This window comes from Ornithorhynchus anatinus, chromosome 5 (genome assembly GCF_004115215.2).
Source record: "Ornithorhynchus anatinus isolate Pmale09 chromosome 5, mOrnAna1.pri.v4, whole genome shotgun sequence".
Classification (NCBI taxonomy): domain Eukaryota; kingdom Metazoa; phylum Chordata; class Mammalia; order Monotremata; family Ornithorhynchidae; genus Ornithorhynchus; species Ornithorhynchus anatinus.
In genome coordinates this window covers 40654015-40671395 of record NC_041732.1, presented here as the reverse complement: position 1 = coordinate 40671395, position 17381 = coordinate 40654015, and the positions used below count along the sequence as shown (strand labels likewise).

Below are 17381 nucleotides of genomic sequence, written 5' to 3'. Positions count from 1 at the left end.
AACAGTGCTCCACACATAGTAAGCGCTTAACAAATACCAACATTATTATTATGAGTTAAACACTTGCTAAATGTCAATCACAGGATTAATTAACGCTGATCAAACAGTCCCTGTCCCCCAGGGTGCTCACAATATAAGTGGGAGGGAAATGGGTATTTTATCCCCTTTCAACAAACAAGGAGACTGAGGCACAGGAAAGTTAAGTGACTTGTTCAAGGTCACTTGGCCATTCAGTGTGACAAAACTGAGGCTGGAATTTGGGTCACCTGGTCCTTAGTCCTATACTCTTTCCGCTAGAACCTGCTGCCTCCCTCTTGAAGTAGAAAAGTAAAATATAAGCACTGGAACCTGCAGCAGTGCAGTCTGTAACAGTAGAACTGTACGAGTTTCTGCTTCCTGGTATTTTAGGGCTATAGAAATCTGGATGATTCAAAAGGAAATTTTTTTTCTTTTCAGTCATCTTCAAAGGGCTGCCCCTGTTCAGCATTACTGTCAACTCTGAATAGGAAGATTGATGGCTATCGGTTCAACGTGTGCTCACAGCTTGGAGACCAAGAGTATCTACTCCTTCTACAAACAGTGACAGAAACAAGCCTGGTTGAGCACCTGTGACATATCTGCAGGGTCAAGGAGTTATTCACATGTGTCAGAAATGTCCTCGAATATGACCCTGGATGTCTGATGTACCTAAAGCTTAAGATGTCCTTGGAGAAAAGGAAGAGGAATGATAACCGCAAAGAGAGTCCTTGTGAAGAGTCTGTGATATCCATTATATGCAGCTTACTGAAAGATGAATCAGTGACTTGCTAGGACGTTAGACACCTCTGCTACAGTTTATCTAATGTATCCACTCCTATGATCGATCCCAACTTCCCCTTCTACACCACTGCCAGGTAGAGTTTGTTTACATGCAAGATACCCTGCAATGCAATTGAGCTACCAGAGGTCAAAGGTAATGGCGAGACCCACAATCTGTTGGGAGATCCAGAAGCTGATATATATTCTGCACCAAGAAATATTTTTAGTTGACACTGATATTTAATAATAGGCACCATTCGTTTCTTATAATAATAATAGTTGCGGTCTCTTGTTAAGCGTTTACTATGTGACAGGCACAGTACTAAGCCCTGGGGTGGATGCAAGCAAGTCGGGTTGGACACAGTCCCTGTCCCACATGGGGCACAGTCTTAATTCCTATTTTACAGATGAGGGAAAGGCAGAGAAGGGATGTGACTTGCCCATGGTCACACAGCAGAAAAGTGGCAGAGCTGGGGTTAGAACCCAGGTCCTTCTGACTCCAGACCTGTGCTCTATCCACTAGGCCATGCTGCTTCTCTGGAAAGGGACAGGGAGCTGGGGAAAAGAAGGCTTAATTGGGGAAGACCTCTTGGAGACGTGACCTTACTATACATTTGTTGGACACGACCATTAGCTTCAGAAAACTTCAGACAGCTAGGTCATCATCAGCATCGTCATAATACCACCTTCACCACAAAATTCAACTCTCTCATACCCTTGTTCTATACTTCTGCTTTGGCACACCAAACCCCGGCCCCGGAGTGTCTCCAGTCTGCTTACTAAACAACGACACTCATGAAATTGCATATGGCTGACAGAAACTCAAGCACCAACAGACTTCTGCCATTTCAGACTCAATCTGACCTGGGATAATTCCGCTCTCTTTAGCGCAGCAAAAACTCTATTACCTCCTCATTGACTCCCATCTCTGCGATCTCCACCAACTCTTCCAAACCTTCCCAAAGCCCTTAATACCTCCACTGCCTCCTTTCTAACCCCAGATGATCTTACCAAATACTTTGTTGGTAAAACGGAAAGCCACTGGGGATGCGTTTTCTCTTCCAGCTCTTCCTCTCTGTCTTCTGTCACCTTTCCAGCTGTTGCCCAGGAGCAAGCCTCCCCTCTAAACCTACCCTCTTTATTAACACTTGTTCCCACTCTCCTGCCTTAGTGCCATCTTAAACTATCGCTTTCTGTTAGCTTCTTCCAAAGGCACCCACTACATGGGGCAGCGGGGAGGACGCGATTGCCCCCACGGGCTTGGTGCTGTTTGGGGGCAAGAGCAGCTGCCAAAGCTAGCCTGGCTCACCAGGAGGGTGCCGTCGTTCTCACTGGGTTACAAGGCCAGTTGGAGATTGCCCAATGGGCCATGTCTTCTGGGTTCATTGGGCCCTTCCCCCGTGGCCAACTGAGCTGCTGCCAAAGTGTGAGCCAGCAGTACCACATGCAGAGCTGGGCAGGGAAAAGCCTCTATGGGCAGTGAATGGCCAGACCAGTTTCCAGGCCCACAGTCCAGTGAACTGTCAGCTAAGCAGTGGCACTTGAGGAGAAGGAGGGTGAAAAGCCAGAAGGTGGGCTAAGTTTCCTTATGTGTTGATTGAGCACAGAGCTGCCCACTAGGCATTTAAAAGAGGGCTGATGACAAGGAACAGGGTCACCTAGTGGAAAGAGCACGGGCCTGGGAGTCAGAGGACCTGGATTCTAATCCTGCCTTTGCCAGTTGCCTGCTATGTGTCCTTGAGCAAGTCACTTCACTTCTCTCTCCTCACTTTCCTCATCTGTAAAATAGATGTAGTAATAGTTCACTGCTGACAGGCTGCTCAACGTTTGTGTGTCAGATGGTTTTGGACTTTAGCTATATGGTTTTCAGTAGAGGCCCATGTTTGTTCTCTACACTTACACAGTGATTGCTCCCTCCATCCGATTTCCCTTGCTGTACAATGGCTAAACATTGGTTCTTAGGTAAACACTTTCCAGCCAGTATGATTTCTCCATGTCTCCATCATTTTCAGTGCCAGTATTTGTGGGTGAGTTAATGTTTTTGAATGAACGAGGTCCAAGCAATGGGGATTTAGAAGATTGGAAGGCCCCTGGTTATAATTCTAAAAATGGGGAGAAAAAAACCCAACAAATGAATGCTGTTGAAGCGAGGTGCTTTATACATATATTAATACAACTATTTTAGCTTATTCCTTCAAAACAGGAGGGAATAGTATCTGCATAGTGTGCTCAAACCATACTATCCTGAAAATTCTATTAATTCACTATAAAGGTTCTTGTGTGGGAAAGCTTTATCTGGTTATGCAGTCATACGTTTTGACACTTTTCCCAGATATATTTTCATGGGACCGTAAGGAGTACGGAAAGTTTTACTCTTTTATGCTATTTAGTGATTTACCGTTCTTTCATAGTATCGAAAGTTTTTTTTAATGTCTATTAGGAACAAGCCTAAGCAGTGTTCTGGTAAATTTTTCATTACTTGTTCAGAGTTTGCACAGATGCAGGAGTTGGTCTTTGCTCAGGAATCTATTCAATTTATGGATCACGAGTACCTCCACTCTCTATTCCACCCTCCTTCTCTGTCTGTCCTACAGACCTGAGGCTTCGCTCCAGACTTCTCTTTTTAAAGCCAGAAATACCACACTGACTGTTTCTAAGTACAACATAAATGATCTTTTAAGTTTAGGGTTTTTTTCTTGGAGGTGGGGTGGATGGGGTATTTGCTTGTTACAGCACAATTCCAAGGTGACTAAAACTTAACAAACACGTTTATTGTTTTAAGTAGAGTTCTATAATCACCTTGCTGTGTTTGGGGAAGGGGGGAAGGCAGTTTTTCTTTGTCTAACATACAAAAGGGAATTGGCACTCATATTGACTCAATTATTCTGCTTAGTTTAACTTCTGCTTATTTCTTGCTCTCTTCCTGATCTTACCTTAAGCGAAACCTGTGTGAGATGAATTGACCCTTACAGCATTCAGCACTTTTTTTGGTTTTAAATGCACAATTATTTTCTGTAGGTTAAGGATGGTCTTTTTTTGTTCTGTGTGGCTTATGATTTTTGCCCAAATTCATTCAGTGCAGTAAATATATTAGTTGGAGTGTTCACTTTTAAAAGATAGATGCTCATTCAAATAGACTAGTCAGTGATTAGGTAACTTTGAATAGCTAATGTGGGGATGTAAGAAGAGAACTGGGTTGGGTGCTTGGGTAGAGTGGATTACAATAGAATGGGTGGATGTATTCCTTTTTTTAATTTATGGTATTTGTTAAGCACTTTTTATGTGCCAGGCACTATACCAAGCACTGGGGCAGATACAAACTAATCAGGTTGGACAAAGACCATGTCCCACATGGGGCTCACAGTCATAATCCCCATTTTACAGATGAGGTAACTGAGGCAAAGAGAAGTGAAGGGACTTGCGCAAGGTCACCCACCAGACAAGTGGAGGAGTAGGGATTGGAACCAGGTCCTTCTGACTCCCAGGCCCGTGCCCTATCCATTAGACCACGCTGCTTCTCAGCTTATAAACATCCTGGTGCTGCTGTTGGAAAGAGATTCCTAGACTGGATAGATTATGATTTGATCCAGGAATGGCACTGCTTTTGATCTTATATTCATATTGCTTTTAAACAAGCAGCAATACATTTTTCTTTCAAACTTCCCCACAGTGCTCCTGTACTTAGGTCCATGGCCTCATCCTCGATTGCTTCCCCCATCTGCAATTCATTTTAATGTCTGTCTCCCCCACTAGACTAAGCTACTTAACGGAAGGGATCATGTCTTTCTACTCTATTATGCTCTTCCAATCACTTGGCACAGTGCTCTGCACACAGTAAACATTCAATAAATGTTGAGTCACTGACAACTGGTGACACTTGAAAGTGGTTGAAGCTCTTCTCTTTTCCCCTGTCAATTCTCCCTTTTTTGACTTCCATAGGGTATCTCCCCAGTTCCTCCCATGCTATATACTTTGAGGTCATGAGACACTGGGAAATAAGCAGAGAGGTGAGGGATGACTTGATTCAAGATTAGTAATTTTACCCAGTTGGAAGATATTTTATGAACATTATGGAAAGGTTGGAAACTGCTAATGGGGAAGATTAGAATTTAGTCATTAGTTACATCAAAAAGTTGCTTTCCATTTTCCTGCATGTTTGAGAAGTAGAATGAAATATAACTTGCAAACATAGGAACTGTTTGCTTTAGGACATCCCTTTAGAAATAAGGTGAGTGAGGAACCCAACTCAGAAAAATATTGTTCCCACTTTTCTCCAAGAAGTTCCTCTGGCAGTTTGATGAGAAGATGTTAGAGCACTTCCAGGTAAGATGGTCTGAGTATTTTAAATCAAAACCTTAATAGACAGTGGTCCTGTGCTAGTATTATTTTCTTTAAAATTAATTAGGGATGAATTATCCTGTCACTCAGGCCCTGATTTCCAAATGAATGCAACTGCTAAGTATTCTTGATCTCGAACCAAGAGGTGCTTTTTTTTTCCCGTGCTTTGGTTCTGAAATCGAAGCATAATAAACACTAATCAACAATACACATCAGAACTCTAGGATTGTGATTCAAGACAGTTGACTTTGTCACTGACATGTATGGAACCCCAAGAGGAAAGTTCTCCATTTTTCCTCCCTGCTTCAGCATGCCAACTTCCTTCCTTGTCATATTACCTCTGATTAAAATAGGCTTTACATTAGGTTTGAGTAGCTAAATTTGTGATAGTGAAGGTCCTGGCCTCCATGCTGATGCATTGTTTATTTGAAAAAAAATGTTTAAACACTTCTGTTTTTATACTTTAACTCTTAGACTTCCTGCTGAAAGGGTATCATTTTTACCTGGCCCTACATATTTCACAGTGATACAGTGGGCAGCAGTGAGTTATTTTGCAAGTTAGTGGTAGCATTAAAAAAAGTAACAATCAAAGCATACATTTTGAGATTGTAGAACAGATAAGCATGCATTTGTAATTGCAATTTATATTGGACTCCTTGGAACCACAGGATAGTATGCAGCAAGACTAAGTTGGCATTTCATTTTCCTTAGCAATCAAAATTTAGTTTTGTACCTGGAGGAAGAGGTTGAATATTTTGTAGAAACACAGGTTACTAAAGTACCTCAAACAGATTTTTATTTGTAAGAGCATTTTAAATGATTTTTCTGATTAACTGCATTGTATGAAAATCCTTATCTTGATTCTCTCAGCAAAATTTCTGAAATCAAACATAGTCTCAGGCAGCTATATCAGAGAGTAGTATCTTAACTGATTCTTCTTTGTGGATTGCTGTCCTTGACCCCTCTACCAATCAGCACTTTCCCTCTGCCCTCTTCTTTCTGGAGGCCAGGGAAGCCAGACCAACTGATTTACAACTACCCAATACCCTGGCAAATGGTGTGAAAGTCTGCCCCTTAGCCACCTTTGACTAATTCTCTGTGGAATTATTTGAATTACATTATTTAATAAATTGGTTATATTTTCTTATTTGGAAAACATTTCTACTTCCACTGTGAACAAATGAAAACAGTCAAATTTTGTATCTGAATTATCTCTCTCTTCCAAAGTACTTGAAATGATTAACAAATATAATTATGTCCCAGTTACAAAAGAAACTTAATGGGTCATGATCATGATTTTTTTTAAAAAATTACTTAAGGAGGGGTTTTGCCTGGAATAATAATTTCATGCTGTGGGATTCAATAAATACTAAATAATTATGCCAGAAATGTGTATTTTTCTTTTCATATTATTCAGCCTTTGACCAGTGGTGGGGGAAGAAACTCTAAGGGCTATTTAATGTTAGGAATTTCTTTTCAGATTTTGTCAGGTTGGCTCTAACAATGGACTCAATGGTGATATGACTATTCCGCATCAAGTTCTTCACATGTCTGACAAGTGAATGAAACACCGGCATATCAACCCCTGGGTTTGGACTTATATAAGTTTCTTGGATAACCACTTCGTTCTATTTCCACGGTGACCAAGAAGTGTGCTTCTGGTGCTGAGAGAGGCCATCCAGATGGAACTGCCCTGAATCTTCATCATCAGCCAAAGAATTTATTGACTACCCACTTGGGTGCAGAGAACTGTTAAAAGTGGTTTAGTGAGTGTTAAAAGAAGATGATGCAATCTTGGCCATCAAAGAGTTTGCAGTCCAATGGGGGAACAAAACAAATACCAATACCCAACAATATTCAGTGAGACATGAAGCAAGAAACTTTAAAGATTCTTAAGAGTACAGAATTCACAAGTATTAGGAGAAAGCTGGAGGGATCAGAGTGTCTGGAGCCGGGGGGTGGGGGATTAATCTTGGAATTGAGGAGTGGTGGGGCGGCTTCATGAACACAATAGGTATTTAGGAAAGTTTTGAAAAGAGTGTGATTTGGGGAAGACAGTGGGTAGGGCTTGCCAGGCATGTTCATCAATTTGGAGCTGGTCAGATTAGGTGAGTAGATAGTAAACATTTAGTTGAAGTAAAGATCACAAGATGGGGACAGTGGATAGGTTAGAAGGAGCTGGTGGAGCTAGGGCCCTGAAGTGTAAAATTAAGATCATGGATGTTTATTTGATGTGAGCGAAAACTGGGAGTTACTGTAGTCTGCTGAGAAGAATGACATGATCAGGATAATGCTTGGGGTAGATGATTTTAGTAAGGAGAGGGGAGAGGCCATTGACAGGAAAGATAAGAAAGGAGCATTTGGAGCAAATTAGCATGTTTAAGTGGATCACCAAAAAAGGAAAATTGCTGGACATTCAAACTTCAAAATAACCTGCTATTGGAAGTTGTCCTAAGAGGAAGCAGGGCTAAACTCACATCCTTTGATAGTAAATCCAAATATTAAAGTGGTATTTGTAGAAAAAAGCTTCCTGTCTTGACCAAATATGGTGTAATAGCTGGATATTTTTCTGTACCTGTCAACCCTGTCCATAGACCTTTTTGATGTGCTGTTTTAACCAAAACTAATTCAAAGGCGAATTTGAGGGGGTAGTATTCTCTTGTACCTTGAATTACTTGGAGGACATGTGGCTTTCCCATAAGACTGACTCTAGGCCAGTGAAAAGAGATGAGTCTTACATTTCTTAATATTTTTTAGTTCATCAAAATTATTTAGAATGAATGAATACATCTGGTTATTGCTTCTCTAGTCCACAATTATGGAGAGCATGTCAAATGATGTTCATATGTGTTGCTGATTAGATTAATTAATGGGCCATTTTGTTGTTAAAGGAATCAAGAGGGTACCAAGAGGGGATGGTGAGGACCAGGAGTAATTTGGCAGGTACTAACTATCTTGCTTTCTTTCTCTTGGCTGCATTTTCTACAAGTCTTTTTAAGTATGTTGGAGCACAAATTAAGTGGAAAAAGGGGAAGGTTTTGAACATAAACCTAGTTTTATTAGAGCAGATCATTCTTAAAGGTTTCTTCTGAGATTCCAGCAGTTTACCCCTTAGGGAACTATACCACAATTACCACTATAAGGATTTCTCTACAATCCACTCGAGGCCATTAATAACCCTAGTAGGCAGGGGAAAACATGAGGATTGTGCAATTTTAAATTTCACTAGTTACACTTTAAGTTTGCATTTCAAAACGTGATTTACATTTCTGTGATATCTTAGTATATTAAATTGCACTTCTCTTAGCCTCAAATGCATAACAAATAGAAGAGATACTGGCACATTCAGGACCCAGAATATGCCATTTACTACAGGGAATTTAGAAATAGGGTTCCTTTTACTCCACAAACAAGAAACAAAGTTTTGCAGAGGCGCTTAAAAAGGCAACAGTGACAACAGCAACAAAAGTCCTCAAGCATTTGCCATATTGCCTTTCAAATTTGGTATCTGTCTTTACTATATTTTCGCTCTGCACACAGTAAGCACTCAATAAATACGACTGAATGAAAGGATACCCAATTTTTATTCTAGATGTGAGGATTAGGATTGACAATTTTTAATCCTTAACATTTTGTTTCATTTCTATTTCTTTTCCTTGGTTTTATTTTGATTTTTGTCCTCCCAAAACAGATTTTAATCCTCTTCCATCTTTCCTATATATGCATAGGAAATATATATACATATATATACACACCCATATATTGCTTTGAGCTTGCCATTTTTCATGACTTAAATTGGTGTCTCCCTCAAATCTGCTGGCTTCAGAATATGTCTGATTTAACTGCCATCACCTTTTATTTTGATTGTAATGAACCTGATTTTGGTCCCTGAGTAGGGGAGGATGGACTGGCATGCCAATCTAAGGATGACTAGCTATATAGGGATGCAAAGTGCCATTGTATGGGTAACATAGGTATGCCACATGGAGGGGCAACTCAGAGAGGGCTGTTGGCTAATTTATCCCAGGATTTCTGCCATTAGTGAAGCCAAAAACCTCAACTCACCCGAAAGGCAATGATTACTGTACAAAGGTGATGCTTCCTGTAGCCATCTCTAAATATAAATTGAGTGTAGTATGGGGTTGGTTTGGCTGAGGACAGCACTTACGTACTTATCTGTAATTTATTCATTTGTATTAATCTCTATCGCCCCCCTCTAGACTCTAAGCTCTCTGTGGGCAGGGAATCTATGTATTGATGGTTGTAGTGTACTTTCCTAAGGGCTTAGTATAGTGCTCTGCACACAGTAAGTGCTCAATAAATACGATTGAATGAATTGTATAGGCCTAAACCTGCTCCAAAAGGAGCTAAAGAGGGGAGAGATTTCTTTCTGCATCGCAGTTTCTTAGAGAAATAGCGTGGCCTTGTGGATACAACAGAGGCCTAGGAGCCGGAAGGACCTGGGTTCTAATCCCAGCTCTGCCACTTGTCTGCTCTGTGACCTCAGGCAAGTCACTTAACTTCTCTGGCCTCAGTTCCCTCATCTGTAAAATAGGGATTAAAACTGTGAGCTCTATGTAGGACAGGGACTTTGTTTAACCTAATTATTTTGTATCTACCCCACTGCTTAGAACAGTACCTGGCACCTAGTAAGTGCTTAACAAATATCACTGTGATTATTAATTATTTTTATTATCATTAAGAACTCTGGAAGAGCCAAAAGAGCTCTACACTCAAATGTGCCTCCAGCTGAGCCACTTTGAAGAAACTTGGGGTCCATGTTAAATTCCAATAATCAGTGGTATTTCTTGAGCACCTACTGTGTGCAGAGCACCATACCAAATATTTGGGAGCTATCAGTAGAATTAGTAGACATGATCCCTGCCCTAAAGAAGCTCTCCTAGTTTGTTCATTGCTCAGCAAGATAATTGGCCAAATCTCTCAGCATTCTACAGATTCAGTTCACACTTATCAATTAATGGTTTTTATTTAATGCTTACTGAGTGCAGAGCACTTGGGAGAGTACAGTACAATTGTAAATTCATAGAGAGCTGGTTTCCATAAATCATATTTTTCAGTGTTCATTATGATGTTATGTTAATATAGGTGCTTATTGCTGTTGGAGATGTTAATTTATTTTAGAACTTTAGAACTTTCTGTTCATAGTCTTCTTGCTTCTCTTGCTTCCCTTTTCTCCCTTCAGTTCAGTAATATTGCCATCTCACACTGTTTGAACTTAATGGCGTTTACAATATCTATGCCATGACCTGTCTTTTCTTGCATATCATGCATCCCAGCTTGTTCCTTTTGTTCAACTCATACGTGCCTTTCCCTGTAGACTGTGAGATCTCTGTGGCAGGGATCAAGCTTACCAGCTCTTATGTTGTACCTTTCGAAATGCTTAGCACAGTGCTCTGCAATCAATCGTTTTCATCTCAGTACTGTGTGTAGAGCACTATGCTAAGTACTTGGGAGAATTCAATCATATTTCATTCAGCTGTATTTATTGTTTACTGTATGTAGAGTACTGTACTAAGTGCTTATACGGTACAACAATATAATAGACACATTACCTGCTCATGAGATTAGAGGGGGAGGCAGACATTACTATAAGTAAATAAATTACAGATATACAGGTATATTAGTGCTGTGGGTCTGTGGGGAGCATGAATAAAGGGAGCAAGTCAGGGCAATATAGAAGGGATTGGGAGAAGAGGAAGGGAGAGTGTAGTTAGGGAAGGCCTCTTGGAAGAGATGTGTCTTCACTAAGACTTTGAAGGGGAAGAGAGTAATTGTCAGTTATGAGGAGGGAGGGCTTTCCAGGCCAGATGGAGAATGTGGGCGAGTGATGGGCAGTGAGATACATGAGATAGAGGTACAGTGAGTAGGTTGGCATTAGAGGAGCAGACTGTGTGGGTTAGGTTGTAGTAGGAGAGTACCGAGGTGAGGTAGGACAGGGTAAAGTGATTTAGTGCTTTTAAGTCCATGGTAAGGAGTGTGTGTTTGATGCTGAGGTGGGTGGGCAACCACTGGAGGTTCTTGAGGAGTGTGGAAAGATGGGCTGAATGTCTTTTTAGCAAAATGATCTGGGCAATGAGTGAAGTATGGACTGGAGTGGAGAGACAGGAGGCAGGGAGGTCAGCAAGGAGGCTGACACAGTAATCAAGGTGGGATAGGATAAATGCTTGGATTATCATGATTTGGAGAGGAAAGGATGGATTTTAGCTTTGTTGGGAGATTAACTGACAGGATTTAGTGATAGATTGAAGATGTGGGTTGAATGAGAGAGGAATAAAGGTTAATATCAGGGTTAAGAGCCTGTGAGACAGGAAGGATGGGGTGTTGTTTACAGTGATAGGAAAGTCAGGAGACGAACAGGGTTTGAGCATAATGATGTGTTAAGTTTGAGATGCACTCAGTTGGCCAAGCAGCATGGCCTAGTGAATAGACTACAGGACTGGGAGTTAGAAGGGCAGGCCTGGGAATTAGAAGGACTTGGGTTCTAATCCTGCTCTGCCACTTTTCTGCTGAATGACCTCCGGCAAGTCACTTCACTTCTCTGAGCCTCAGTTACTTCATCTGTAAAATGGGGATTAAGACTAAGAGCCCCATGTGGAACCAACCTGATTTGCTTATATCCATTGGGTCCAACCTGATTTGCTTATATCCTCCCTAGTGCTTAATTCAGTGCCTGGCACATAGTAAGCACTTAACAAATGCCACAATTATTTATTATAATAATAAAAATATTCAGTAAGCACCACAGGTTGACAGATGTGTCCCCTCCAAACTAATATTTGGAATAGTCCCATCCTGTACCTTCAGTTAGCCATCTCCTTGTTGAGATGCTTCCTCAAAGCTCATGTTTTTAGACAGTCCCTTGCAAATCATTATCACTCTGAAGATATAATTAAATTGGCTCTTCCCTGACTTATTGTACAAAGGGGTTGCTTCCTATAGGCATCCCTAAATTCGAACTGTCCATTATTTTTTTGTGTGTGTGGTTTAATTTATAGTGTAAACTCAAAGGGCAGAACTATATCAAAGTATTATCACTACACATAGCCCACTCAAGGGTTTGGGAAAGGACCCCCTATTTGTGATTTTCTTTAAAGTTTTTTTATGTCATGGAATACTCATCATTACTTCTCAAAGGTGTTAATTGGACTGGGGGAAAAAGACATGTTTGTTTTCATTACAACAGTATTTTGTAAATATTAGTTTATCAAGGCAGTTGAGAAGCTGGGAACAGTGGAAACTGTTTTGAACTCTTGTTGGTTGGCATAAAGCAGCAGCGGGGAACAAATGTGGAAAAATATGGCCAAAAAGGATATATATATATATAAACCACCCAGCAATCCCTGAAATACAGTTGAGCCTTTTTAAAAAAAAAAACAAACCTAAGACTACAGGGTACAGTACCATAAATGGGCAGAATTATGGGGAATCTATTTCAACTTACCTGTTGAAGCAACCACAGACCTAATCTACAGGACAAAAGTCATAGCAAATGTTCAGTACCAATTTATGCTACAATACTAATTATCCCAGATAAATATATTATCCCTACAACTATAGCAATTCTATGAAACTCACGGGATGGGATATGAAAAACCCAATAAGCTTTGTTCTGTGCAAAATTGGCTGATGTTTCTTTAAGGCTAACTGGACTATGTCAAATGCACAAGTTTTTTAAAGGCAGGAAGAGGGTCTTAAATGGATAGTAAAAATGTGGTAATTATAGCTGTGAACAAATTGTCTTTGGGAACTTTAGTTGACCTGCTTAACTTCATATATTTTTACCTCAGTGTAGAAACAGTGTAAACATGGATTTGGTGTTGGATTTACTGTTTAGGAAGCAAGACTAAACAGAAAATACTAGGAATCATAATGTTTGACACTAGAAACATTAACTGGGAGGAGCTAAATCAGTTCATAAAATAACACCCATGGAAAATTGGAAGGTGTGCCAATTCCTCTATTTATATTTTTCTACACACATACTCTGCCTTGTGAGTCCCAAGGGTTCATCTGGGCCAGAGTCCAAAGGGAATGCATTTAGGCTTTTGTAGACAAATATGATTTAGAATCCTGGGCCCAGATCCAAGGATTATTGAAATTTATAAATTGCAACTTTAGAAATATGTCCCCTGAGTTGCCCAAAGAAGTCACCTCACAAACATACTCTGGCTTGGGTTCATCCTTTTGGCTGGGCAAGTGTTCAGAATGCCCTTCTTCTGGTATAGGAGTGGTACTTTCTAGAGATACCAAAGGATGGAAAAAAAGGGGTGGAAGAGACAAGAAGGAATTGCCACACCCCCTATGCCTTTTCCTCAGGATTTTGCAATGCTGTAATCTTCATGTGTGAAACCAATATTTCACTTACATCTTGCTATGCTTCATTTAGTGCAGTTTTTTAAAAAGGGTATTTGTTAAGCACGTACTGTGTGCCAGGTACCGTACTGAGCGCTGGGATAGATACAGACTAATCAGGTTGGACCCAATCCATGTCTCATATGGAGCTCACAGTATTAATCTCCATTTTACAGATGAGGTAACCAAGGCCCAGAGAAGTTAAGACATTATTCATTGAATAATTCATTGAACTATTCATTCATTCATTCAATTGTATTTATTGAGCACTTACTGTGTGCAGAACACTGTACTCGTGCTTGGGAGAGTACAAAATAATAAACAGAAACATTTCCTGCCTACAATGATTAAATGACTTGCCCAAGGTCACACAGCAGACAAGTGGCGGTGCCCAGACAGTTGAAGGATGAGTCCCATAGCAATTTGGTGGTTCTACTAGAAGAGCAGGACCAGGTACAGGTTCTAATTCTTTTCAGAGAGCCACATCTAAGAACGATTGACTCTGCAAAAAGGATCTCCACCACTGTTCCTTTGTCTCTTCTGTTTTTTTATTCCTTTTTACCTCTCCCATTGAATTCACCCCTAAGAACCACTCTTTCCTTCCAGTCAGGTGTTAGTGAAGCTATATGCACTAACCAGTAAATCTAGTCACCAACAACTGAGAAACACTGTGGCCTAGTGGGTAGAGCATGGGGCCTGGGAATCAGAAGGACTTGGATTCTAATCCCTGCTCCTCCACTTAATGGTAATAAGTAATAATAATAGTATTAAGTGCTTACTATGTGCCAAGCACTGTTCCAAGTGCTGGGGTAGATACAAGGTAATCAGGATGTCCCACGTGGGGCTCACAGTCTTAATCTCCATTTTACTGATGGGGTAACTGAGGCACAGAGAAGTTAAGTGACTTGCCCAAAGTCATGTAGCAAACAGGTTGTGGAGCTGGTATTAGAACCCACGTCCTCTGACCTCCAAGCCTGTGCTCTTTCCACTTAGCGACGCTGCTTCTCACACACACTTGTCTCCTTCTCACACACACTTGTCTCCTATGTGACTTTGGGTAAGTAATTTAACTTCTCTGTGCCTGAGTTCCCTCACCTGTAAGATGGGGGCTAAGAGTGAGAGCCCCATGCAGGACATGAACTGTGTTCAACATGATTATCCTGTACCTACCTCAGCGCTGAGTGCAGTGCCTGGCAAATAGGAAGTGCTTAACAAATATCATTTTAAAAAAACCCCAAACCAAAAAAAGTAAACACCAATACAGAGAGTTCTCCTATAGTGGGTAGGTTGGGTTCTTGAAAAACCTTGGTGTTATGGGAAAATTGTGTTAGAATAACTATTGATTCCGTAGAAATTAATGGATTAGGGAAGATGGTTCAAAAATACCATCATGATTGCCATTTTTCTGCGTGGCCCTATTTACTGTGACTGTAAGCTGTTGTTGTCAAGGAGCATGTCTACCATGTCCCCCTCTAAATTGTGAGCTCTCTGTGGGCAGGAATCTCATATTGTACTCTCCCAAGTGATAAATACAGTGCTCTGCACACAATAAACATTCACTAAATTCAGTTAATTGATTGGGACCACCATTAGCAGAATGATTTACAACCCTTGCCATTCATTGCTATTTTACTGTATTAAATATCTTAAATTTGCAAATACAAAATGAAGCACACAGTACTTAGTGTTCCATAGAACTAAGACAAAGTCAGAGAAACGTAGCAGCACCCAATCTTAACTGTCACCAGGCGCATAACTTTCTCCCTGCATCAAGCGGTGAGGCCTCTAATGAAGAACCCAGGCCTGAGATTCTAAATACCTGGGTTCTAATTCCAGCTCCTTTGCTTGTCTTCTGGGGGATTGGATAGGTCACTTCACTTCTCTATTTCAGTTTTCTCATCTGTAAAACAGACTGAATACCTCCTCTTCCTCCAATTTAGACTGTAATTGTCATGTGGGATAGGTACTGTGCCTCAACTGGTTAACTTGTATCTACCCCAGTAGTTAGTACAGTACTGAAAAATAGCACAACTATTACTTTTATCGCTATTATTTGTGGATTGTATTTAAGCAAAACAAACTAATGTGCAAAATTGTTTCTGAATTTTCCCATTGTGTTGAATCCAAGTTGTATGTGAAAACCTGTAAGCTTGTCCTGTAGACTGTTAGCTTATCCTCTAGACTGTAAACTCGTCCTCTAGACTATAAGCTAATTTTGGGTAATGTGTCTGTCAATTCTATTGTACTCTCCCAAGCACTTAGTTCAGTGCTCTGCACACAGTAAGTGCCCAATAAATACTATTAATGTTGATGCTGACAGAACTGCATATGTATAATTTTGACATTTTCAACTGCTGTGATTCTATATTCATCCTTCTAATAAAAAAGAATAGGTCATGTGTAATAATAATGATGGTATTTGGTATGATGTAAGGGAAAGTGGATACTGCCTTCGCATACTCTATTATGACAGAAACCAAATCCTCAGACAAAGGAATGCTGAAATCATATCCATGACCAATCTGGATGAAAGTTCAGCTATATTGTGCAGAATGTCAGTGCCCAGGCAATCATCAAGGAGTTGGTCCCTGTGCCATAACAGGTAGCCCACAAGAGAGCCTTTTACATGGCTGCTTCTCCAAAATGTCATTTCTCTTATAAAAGATGATTAAGAATCTGGTCTGCCCGGAGGATGATTGAAAAATTGAGTTTCATTCCTAAAATGATGGTTAAAGAAGCTTTCTGTCTAAGGACAAAAGTGTGGGATTTTTGTGTGGAAGATTTTTCCCAAGCTTCAAAAAGGTGGTTTTTCCAATTTCTATGACCTTGCCCTGTTTTACAGCTAAATAGTCTTTTACGGCTGGGTAATCTATAGAAATCTGGTCCTGGAAGAGCAAAACCAGGCGAATGTGACAAGGGGATGGCTTGAGGATTTTAGGTGATAGTATAGTTGTTGCTTGAGTAGAATTCTAGCATGTCGACATAATAAGGCTCCTGAGGAATCTTGAACAGTGTAGTTTAAAGCCTTTGATCCTGGAGTCCACGTAATTCATTCTTAAGTGTTTTGTCAGTGACGCCAGACTCTGGTTGTTAAAAACAAACAAACAAAAAAACTTTGGTGCATTTTCTGGATTCTTTACAATTGGTAGCATCATTTGATGGGTTGTAAATGTGACAATTCCATGTTTGCTTTCTGGTTCCTGATTTTTCATTGGGCGGCATTCCCGAAACCCTTCAAAGGGTGAAGGATTCTGTTCATTATCCTTATCCTACCACTCTTAGATTTCTAGTAACTGCTAGAAAGGCTCACTGTCTAAAATCAGGGTGATTTGGAAGTGTAGCTGTTATACTCTAGCTTCTGTGACAAGTAGGCTGATGGTGAGTTTAATTCACTGCTCATTCTAGAAAATGTCACCCAATCAGCAGTATTTTTTGAGCCTCCAGTGTCACACTAGAGGACATAAAGGTTTGCCATAAGTGTATTTGAAAAGGATTTAACTAAATCAAAAGCCCCAGAGGTTGGATAAGGGGCTAAACAAATGTTACACTTGTGAAGGCTTTGTAATTCTTCTACTTAGGCCATATGTTATCCAATGGTACACAGTTAAGGAGATAGAAAATAGAACAGAAAAACCAGCATGGCTCTTTGGCAGACTACAAAACAATGTGGCCATCAAGGCACATTAAACTCCATACCAAGTTGAAAACCTACAACACTGTTGTGACACTGAACTTCCTTTTTGACAGTGAGGATCTATTAGGGAAGGCATTTTCAGCTTCTAAGATGGTGTAACTGACAATCAACCATACTCAACCCGAATGACAAGGTGAGATGAATCGATTGTAAGCTACCTGAGAGAAAGGATCAGGTC

At 40.4% G+C, this 17381-nt stretch overlaps 1 protein-coding gene across 13 annotated transcripts in view; it reads left to right on the top strand.

Moving 5' to 3' along the window:
- Positions 1 to 17381, top strand: part of SLC20A2 (solute carrier family 20 member 2) — a 125777-nt gene that overhangs the window by 7725 nt on the left and 100671 nt on the right. For 10 of the 13 annotated variants that reach the window (XR_485693.4, XR_485691.4, XM_007664607.4 and 7 more), the window contains exon 2: positions 457 to 893. The exons of 2 other annotated variants lie outside the window; for them this stretch is intronic. The gene's annotated coding sequence lies outside the window, so the exon portion shown is untranslated. Of the gene's footprint in view, positions 1 to 456; positions 894 to 931; positions 953 to 17381 lie in introns of those variants that run through there. One more of the 13 variants, XM_029065720.2, reaches the window with a different exon arrangement.